Source organism: Tenebrio molitor, chromosome 5 (genome assembly GCF_963966145.1).
Source record: "Tenebrio molitor chromosome 5, icTenMoli1.1, whole genome shotgun sequence".
In the NCBI taxonomy this organism is placed as follows: domain Eukaryota; kingdom Metazoa; phylum Arthropoda; class Insecta; order Coleoptera; family Tenebrionidae; genus Tenebrio; species Tenebrio molitor.
In genome coordinates this window covers 13,736,443-13,745,598 of record NC_091050.1, presented here as the reverse complement: position 1 = coordinate 13,745,598, position 9,156 = coordinate 13,736,443, and the positions used below count along the sequence as shown (strand labels likewise).

The window sequence follows — 9,156 nt, the reverse complement described above, 5'->3', positions numbered from 1 at the left end:
TAACTAATTTGGGCAAATAATGGATGAGAATTGTACCGTTGGTCGCATCTGGCGGCGACCGGAGCCTTCCTCCGGGAGCCGGATGCGCGGTCCTCGCTTCGGTATCTCACCGGGCATAATGGCTCGTGCTGGACAGGAAACGGTACCCGTAATAGCGTCTCCGGTACAGTTAGAAATTCGAACGGAAACACCGCCCCGGGCGCCGTCCTCGGCTTTTTGTCCGATTTTTTAGCGCCTCCTAATCAAATTAGAATTATCTGATGACGGTCCACGGTCTGTCAATGCGCGGAGAAAGTTATCGCCTTGCATCTCGCCGGCGAAAAAATCAATTTATTACATTTTAATGACGCCCTAATCACAATCATTACTCGGCCATGCGATGGTCAAGTATGTGTGAACCTAACGAGCAATATTTATCAAACTAAACGTCAGTAATTGCCGTTGTGCGGAGGCATCTCTTGTTCCCCTCGGCCAGGTGTTGTCCATTATAAATCGCTTAGGCCGCCGCATCCCTCTAATGGACGTTGGGAATTGGGTTGCCCGAAAAATCGCGTGACTATCAATAACCATCGATACGTCATCGATACATTAGCTTTGTCGTGATTTGAATAATTAAACTGGCAATTAAAGCGCACCGCGTGGGAAACGCCGAATCCGCCAAAAGGAGTTGCGCAAGGAGCCGGAGCCCTCCTCGGATTCATCCGGGCACATCCTCCTATTCAAATTTTATTAATTTCGGGTAATTTACGGCCGAAAGCCGAGTCGCTCCATTAAAACCAGTCGAACTTCCTTCATTTATGGCCATTTAAAATCTTCGCCGATTAGCATGCGATGATGGCACTATGTCGTTTGTTTTAGTCGAGAGGATAAGTGGGAAAAGAGCTGTGAGCGATTTTTTTCTGCTTCCGCCAGATCAGAACATCAAGTTTGGATGATTTCTTGCAGCGCAACCCTCCCAGAAGATTAGACCAATTAGTGCAGTTGCAGGTTTTGCCAGGCCAATTATTCGAATGTGTGGAAAACAAGAGCAAGACTTGATGGGCTTACAGGCAGATTGAGGACGATTTGAATTCTCTTACAGCTTAATTGTAATTAATGAAGCCGTCGAAACGAAAGCATCTAGAAAAACCCAGCGCTGATGGAATCTTTCTAAACAGGTACAATCCAAATTAAAATTCTTAATTCCAGCGATTAGTTTGGGAGTTTTTTTTGAATTTGAGAAAAAAGTAACCGGTCACTAAAGCCAACTCTATTCGTTGATTCGTTAACACTTAATGACGTTCTGGACAATCAGATCTTGTCTTTCCCCACCAGGAGAAAACAGGAGGTCCCAGAGGATTCTAACATCAAGGTAAAATAGGATTCGGAGGTCAATAGCTTGTCGGGTGGGATTTTTGTTGTGGTAAATCTCCACAACAATTATCGATAAAAATCAGTCGCAATTAAATGGACAAAAAGACTATTTCCAGTCTGATTGAAAAAATAGCATGTTCCAAGAAAGGTGGCATGGTAATGTTGCTCCACATTCTCGTTGAACTTTCATTTACACTTGTCTGTTAGTTTTAGTTTCACTTTTAAGCACACTGGATTAAATGAAATTAAAATAAACAATTCGTCAAAAAACCTGACTAAAACAGTGATGCCTCCAGTGAAGCCACATTGACAAGCTGTTATGCAGGAGCAAAAAGTAGATACGATTAGGTCATTTTTTCTAAATAATTTATCCTGTTACTTTCAATTCAAAAGTACCTCTTGTGACGTTTCTTCAGCAAAGAAACAATGCATTCACTTGCTTCATATGATTGCTTGAATCACCTTTCGCTACCTGATCCAAAAAGAAAACATAAGATAATTTTCCTTCATACTTGGTTCTTTCGTAGCTGTAGCTCTTCCTTTCATAGAAAGATTTTTTAAACCTTCAACAATCTTTCTGTTGGTGCAGATTTTTTACTCGGTTTCTGGAAAATCCAATTCCAAAACATTTTTCAATCAAGGTAATAGGAAAATGATCGGAGGGGAGACATCTAAAGACTATGGTACATGTCCTTCTTGCAAGGACATGGATTCTACGCCATTCTAGATCTTTCCATAGATTGATGATTTCCTTGAAGTTCTTGAAAAACAGTCGCCATGAATTCTCAGCAGGTGAATCTTCTTTTTCTTTTCTAAGAAGGAAAATTGGCATGTTTTCCTTGTTTTTACGTTTTCCTTCTGGACTATACTTCTGAGCCATCACTTCAATCGTGATTACAATGATGTCATTTTCCTTAGCTTCAGAATGGACATTTTCTATGTTTTCTTTATTCTTCCTTACTTTTCAACGTTTCTTTAGAATCTACTCGAGCAAATATAGATAAAGGGAATATATATTTTTTAAACTTCCAATTGCAGGCACCTCTTTGTATGGAGGTCAGGGGTCGTCATGTTGCAAAACAGTTTCACCTAAATTTTGTGCCTACCTCCTCTTAAGAACACATTTTTTTTGAAAATTTGCAAATCTTTCTTTGCAGGAATCGTTTCCTTAATTTTGGAAATTTTCTTTGAACTAACTAATTTTTCAACGAAGATGACAAGAAAATCTTCGAAAACATTATATATCGACAATGTGGTACCTCTTGAGGCGACAGTTAATGAAATTTACCATGACAGTCGTAACTATTTGTTCTAATTTTTTTTCTAGAAATTGATGCTTTCCTTGGCATCCCAGCAATCTGACACCATAATTTTTCAAGCAGATAGAGCTCTTTTTCCTTTTTTCAGAAAGGGACAATTAGCATTTTCCTCCAGTTTTTACTCTGCTAGTAATGCTGGTGATGGAAGGAATAAGAGGAGGTAGAAACAGCGCAAGAAAAATATTTGAGATGGGTGCTAGGAGTGGAAACACAGAAATGCTAGGTTACCACATAGTGAGGGAAGAATGCAAGAGGAATAGACTGAGAGTGAAAGCGGGAAAGAAAGCAGCAAAGTTTGGGGACAAAATGGATGGAAGGGAAGAGTGCAGGATACTGGAGAAACAAGAAAAAGAACGGCGAAGAAGGGGAGAGAGAAATACTACCAGAGGAACGAGTAAGCCAGGGAAGAAGTGGAAAGGTTAAGAGCAAAAGGAAGATGAATGAATTTAGAGCTGAATGAAAGGGACAAAGACACAGACAAGTCAGGAAGAAGGAAGAGAACGAAAGAATCCAGATACAACAGGGAGTATGAGAGGTGCATGGCAGAGAAAACCCCGAAGTACCTGTGGGAAGAGAGTGCAAAAGAGAGGAGAGAGAAAACAGGTATTGGATGGAAGGAGAGGAAAGAAGGTGCAGAATGAGGAGAGAGAGACAATCGAGCACATGTGGAATGGATGTAGCGAAATGAGAGAGAGGAAGGGAAAGAAGCGGAAAGAAATACTGAATGAAGACGGAAGGAAGATAGGATGGATGCAAGAGATATGGAAGAGGAGGGGAAGAATAGAGCAGAAGAGGAATTATATACTCTACTAGTAGTGAATCTGGTTACCAATTTACTAACTTCCTTATCTTCTGAATAGAGATGAAGCTTTTTTCATTTAGTTTTCTTATTTTTCATCTTCTTTCTTTATCATTATTTTGCAGATTTTTGCTTTCACCCTGCTTCAGAAAATATAAAAAAAGAAAACACCTTGGGAAACAAACACATTGAAAGATTGAAAGGACAATTTTTCTTATATTGAAGATTTATTAAGTGCCCAAAGCAAAAAATTGTATTAGCAGTCCAGTAGCAAAAGTCCATCTTGTTACTGGAAAATTGAATTTCAATCCCAAGAAAATATAGAGGAAATTTCGGATATTCTTTCACAAAAATATACCAAGTTCTACACGTCTATATGATGTCAACTACTTGTTGCCAAAGAATCTTCGCAGAGCACCTTTCCAAGACGTGGAAGTGAAGAAACTGAAGTTCCTTGCACCGTTGAAAAATAATAATCATCTTCTATTTTATTTTTTTATGAGATGAAGAATCTTCTCTTTACTATTGACAAGATGTCTTCTCTTCTGTGCTTTACTCCATTTGTAAAAATGTAACGTCTAGCAAGATGCAACGAAGCTCCTTGTGGCGATGTCACATTTTTATCAGATCTTTGCACCTCGCACTTCCTCCATTTGTGAAGCCTCCATCAATCCCCGATCAATTAGTGCCGGTTTCTCCGCTCGGCGCTGCAGGACTCTTCGTTTTTGCCGTCGTCTGTCAACAGGAAAGCCTTCCTGGCACACAGCGCATTATCCATCACCGTCACGCTGAATCGCTCCGGCGACAAACACTCGAGGGTGTTACATGAATAATTAGAGTCAGAACGTCCGACCGCTAATGACTACAAACCATTCTTCCATTTAAATCGCACCCAACACCCACGCCGTAGCCTTGAGTCGTGTCTTTTTTTTTCCACCATTAACTTTATTATTAGAGAGCGGATTTCTAGTTTTTATGCTTTTTGTGGGGGTTATAAGTAGCTCAATACTTTTTGAGATGTGTAACAGACTTAAAATTTTGAGTCATTTGAGCCCTATTTTGTTATGCTTTTTTTGCTTTTTTTGCAGTTTTATGCATATTAAAATGTATATGCTTATTTACTGCCTTTTTCCTTATTTATAGGTATTTTTTCATTCTTTACTTATTAGAATTTTTATTGTTTTAACACGGAAAACATTCCGTTGCCGCAAGAAATGAAAAAAATTAATTTCTCGTTTGTCGTTGATGAAATGTGGTGGCAGCCAGGTTTATAGGAACTCATCTCTCACTTTGTTGTTGCGAAAAACCGGTTTAACACGATAACACTAGGCGAATTATTTGCTCCATATTTACCGATTCCCTCGTATTCCTTCTTAGAGTGCAGGTCATTGTTTCATTTCATTTAAAATTTAATTCAAAAATGCCAAAACCAAAATCTACGCCTGATGAGTGGATAAAAAATTTTCCAGAATTTATAATTGAAAATAATAAAATATTTTGTCGAGTTTGCGTTAAAACCGTAAGTATTTTTTGTGTAGTTACCTAATTCTCTAGTATTCAGAAAATATTATTTTAGATTCAAAGCGAAAAAAAATATAATGTTATTCAACATATGAAAAGCAACACTCATGTTGAACGAAGAAAAAAATTCGAGATTTCAAAATTTAAACAACAAACTCTACAAGAATCTGTTGCAAGCACATCACGGCAAAACGAACAATTTCAGTTTAACTTCGACTTATGTAGGATGATGGTTCAGTCCAATATACCATTCAAAAAGTTAGATAAAGGCCCATTTCAACAGTTTCTACAAACCCATTGCAATAGACACGTTCCGGCTGAGAGCACTCTTCGTAAAAATTATTTAGAGCCAGTATTTCGAGAAGTGTGTAACAAAATTAAACAACGCATCGGAAGTAACTACATGTGGTTTGCAGTCGATGAAACAACAGACAGTTGTGGAAGGTACGTGGCAAGTTTAATTCTCGGTATTTTAAAGGAAGATATTCCTACTAAAGGATATGTTGTCAGTTGCAAAGAATTGTCCAAAACAAACAGTAATTCGATTACCAGATTTGTTAATGAAAGTCTTACGTCTTTTTTTCTTCCAAATGCCGTACCAACGGACAAAATTTTGCTAATGATTTCGGATGCCGCTGCATACATGATTAAAGCTGGAACAAACTTAAAAATATTTTACGAAAAATTAATTCACTGTACATGTGTTGCGCACGGACTAAACAGAATAGCTGAAACTATACGATTAGAATTTCCTGTGGTAAATAAGTTAATTTCAAATGGTAAAAAAATTTTTGTTAAAGCCCCACTAAGAGTGCAATATTTTAAGGAAACATTTCCAACCATACCTTTACCACCAGAACCAATTTTGACCAGATGGGGAACTTGGTTAGAGGCCGCATTTTATTATAGTCAATATATTAATCAATTTGAAGAAGTAGTTACCGAATTTGTCGACGCTCCGTCGCAGTCAATAAGAAACTGCATAGATATTTTCAAAAATAAAGAGTTGCGACAGAATTTAGCTTTTCTAAAAAGTAATTATGAATTTGTATGTGAGACTATAACAAAACTAGAAAAACAAGGTGTTCCATTGGTTGACTCAGTGAATATGGTTCAAAAATTTAAAGAAGAAACTAACTCTGTGAGAGGAGCAGTTGGGCGTGTCGTATCTGAGAAACTCGACAATGTTTTAAACAAAAACACAGGTTTTGGTATTTTGTGTGACATAGCGCGAGTTTTACAAGGCGAATATGTGGAAAACTTAAACATCGATTCTACAATTATCCCCAAATTCAAATTTGCGCCAACTACAAGTGTAGATGTGGAGCGCAGTTTCTCCAACTTTAAAAATATATTGAATGATCGACGAAGAAATCTTACAATTAATCATTTAGAACAACTCCTTATCATTCATTGTTTCAAAGAAGAAGATTGAAGTTCAAGTAGTGTTTTCTAACCATAAGGAGTTGTTTTTTGTTGTATAAGCAATACAAAAATGTTATATTTTCATTTTTAGGAATTGTGTTTTATTATCTTGTTTTTATGCTTTTTAATGCTTTTTTGTTTAAAATAAAACTTTTTTATTCAGTATGTTATGCTTATTTAAGCGCTTAATTTTTATTTTTTTGTGCATATAAATCCGCTCTCTATTTATTATATAGACTTGATAACTTTATTACCATCGTCGTAGTTTATTAGTGTGAAGATGCAGTGCCGTGTTGCAACGATGAACGACATTTCCTCCAACAAATAAATCTCTCTCACGACTAGGTACGCGGGCTGTGACATCTAATTAATTTTTAACGTCCCCGCGCACGGTTATTAGATTTGTAATTACGCCCAGTTCTGAACTGTATCTGGCCGATACAGTTAAATCCAATTTGTTGACGAAGAAACAGCACATTCGTGCGACCAGAACAATGCGGATTGGTCCAGCGTCTTAATTAACTTGTCAACTTCACGTTTCACGAATATTCAAATCTGATTTGGGTTGTTTTCGTTTGCTTTTCTCTCATTTCACACCTGTTACACGGGTTCCGAGATAGATAAATGTCTCGCCGTTCGAATTGTCTTTCGCAACGTTATCTAATTTATTATGCTATTACTTAAAGTGTAACAAAAGTCGATTCGAGCTCAGGAACTGGATAACAGATGCTATTAACTCATCGTCGACGATTAATAAGAGGAGAAGCAATCATCGTGGTCTTATCTCTTCGTGCAATTAGAATTAATTTATGTATAAAATATTCCTGTTTGCAAGATATTATTATACTATTATCTGAAATATGCACGTGCAGATTTAATTATATCACAATTTATTGTTGTGGTTTGCGTAATAGATGCAATTTTATCCAGGCTGAGCCGATCATGGGAAACCGAGGGTGAGCGAAATGCCAAACGAATTTTTTACGGAAAAAGCTGCGCGACTGGCGAAAGCTTGGACAATATCAATTATCATTTTCAACTGAGACAAACCGTCGTGACGATTTTTGATTTTAGAGGAAAAACCCAAATAATTTATTACACTCTTTTTGAACAAAAGCCGAAATAAGAAATTTCAGTAAAGATGATTTTTTCTATTTTGGTTTTTATCGAAGGTAAAATAACAAGACCTCATTTTTTTTATCGGATAAATTCAATTTCACGAAAACTTTTTGCTTTGACAATTTTACCAATTGAATTCAAAGGTTAAACCCTCAAGCTAAAGCTCTCGGGCCTAACCAGAATAAAAATTCTCAAATATCAACGAGTAAAATTGCCTAAAGCAAAAATGTTTCAGTGAAAATTGGGAAATGTATCAGATATTAAAAATTAGGTCTTGTTATTTTTGGCAAAATTAATTCCAGAATACAAACTTTAACGTTAGTTATTGATTTATAATACCTACAGTTATTAAAAACAATTTGAGAATCTGATAGGAGTAGCATACAATTTTAATCACTTTTGACAGATGACAGAGTAATAGGACGTTTTTATCGCCTTAAACATTTTTGATTGGATGAAAGCAAACGCTCTGATTGGCTGAACACGTACGTTTGACGTATGTGGGAATTAGTAAGCATTCTCGTTTCCTGACTTTTTCAGACTGAACTGTTTGAAGTTCAAAAATATTTTTTGTAAGAATCGCAGAGAATATCTTTAAAATGTTTCTTAAGAATATATTCTGCTTTACTGGGAAATCAATTTTATGCAACAACGCTCTGATTTACTAAAAACGAGTAAAAGTTAATAAAAAAACTATTATCACCTTAATTGGTGCTTTTATTATTTTATTATTTTCTTGAATTGTTTATCTAAACTGCAGTTTGTCGACCGATTAACAGTCCATTTTCAAAATTGCATAAAACACTATTGATTTTATATCTAAATCAATTGATTAGAATGTTTTTGACACCATTTAAAAATTACACGTACCTTAAGAAACTGCCCATTACTGCCACATTTTAATAAAATCTCTTATTTCTTTAAAACGACTTTTCTGTTTTTTCCCTATTCCCGTTTAAACCACTTTAGGAATCCATTACTTAAATAGTTTCAAAAGTTTTCCTGTAAGCTGTTGTTATTTACAACCAATTCTCTGTAACCGCTGTTTCTTGGAAATATTTAAACCTAATATTCTAATAAATGGTCGAATTAAATCACTTCAGTAAATATATCGGCGTTGGAAAAATTGAACCGTTTAGAACAGTGTAAAGTTTGAATTTCCCGCCGTTTGACACGAATGACACTTGTTTATGTTTAATCGGCACACGATTGAAAATGCTTGTTTTCAGCAAAGGATGCCCTTAGATATTTGCTTCGAGAATAAGAATCGTTAAGTTATTCTATTTTCAATGCAAAACATTGCAGAGAAAGAAAAAAGAAAGATTTTTTGGCTCTAAATTTTAGGTTAGCTGTCAACATGCTCCAGATAATCTACGCTTTAAAAAAGCACAACAATTGACGGTTTCCAACGCCTTCCCAGCCCAGGATTTTATTTATTTTTTCTAAATTTAACACAATTTATCAACAAACTTCTCTTTCCTTAAATTGTTTGCCAACCACTTGCTACTCCCTTTAAATGAAATATGTAATACCTATTTATCACTCGAATTTAATAAATCTTAACCGACCAGTTTTCATTATTTTTAAGAACAATTGATTCTCAATCATTTTCTTTCAAAT

General features: G+C 36.0%; 1 long non-coding RNA gene across 1 annotated transcript; it reads left to right on the top strand.

Annotated features, from left to right (window-relative positions):
- The first annotated feature begins 4,421 nt into the window (after nucleotides 1–4,421).
- LOC138131178 (uncharacterized) lies at nucleotides 4,422–6,580 on the top strand. Its single transcript, XR_011159724.1, has 2 exons — nucleotides 4,422–4,990; nucleotides 5,048–6,580. It is a non-coding gene; the product is annotated as an uncharacterized lncRNA (long non-coding RNA).
- Nucleotides 6,581–9,156: the final 2,576 nt, after the last annotated feature.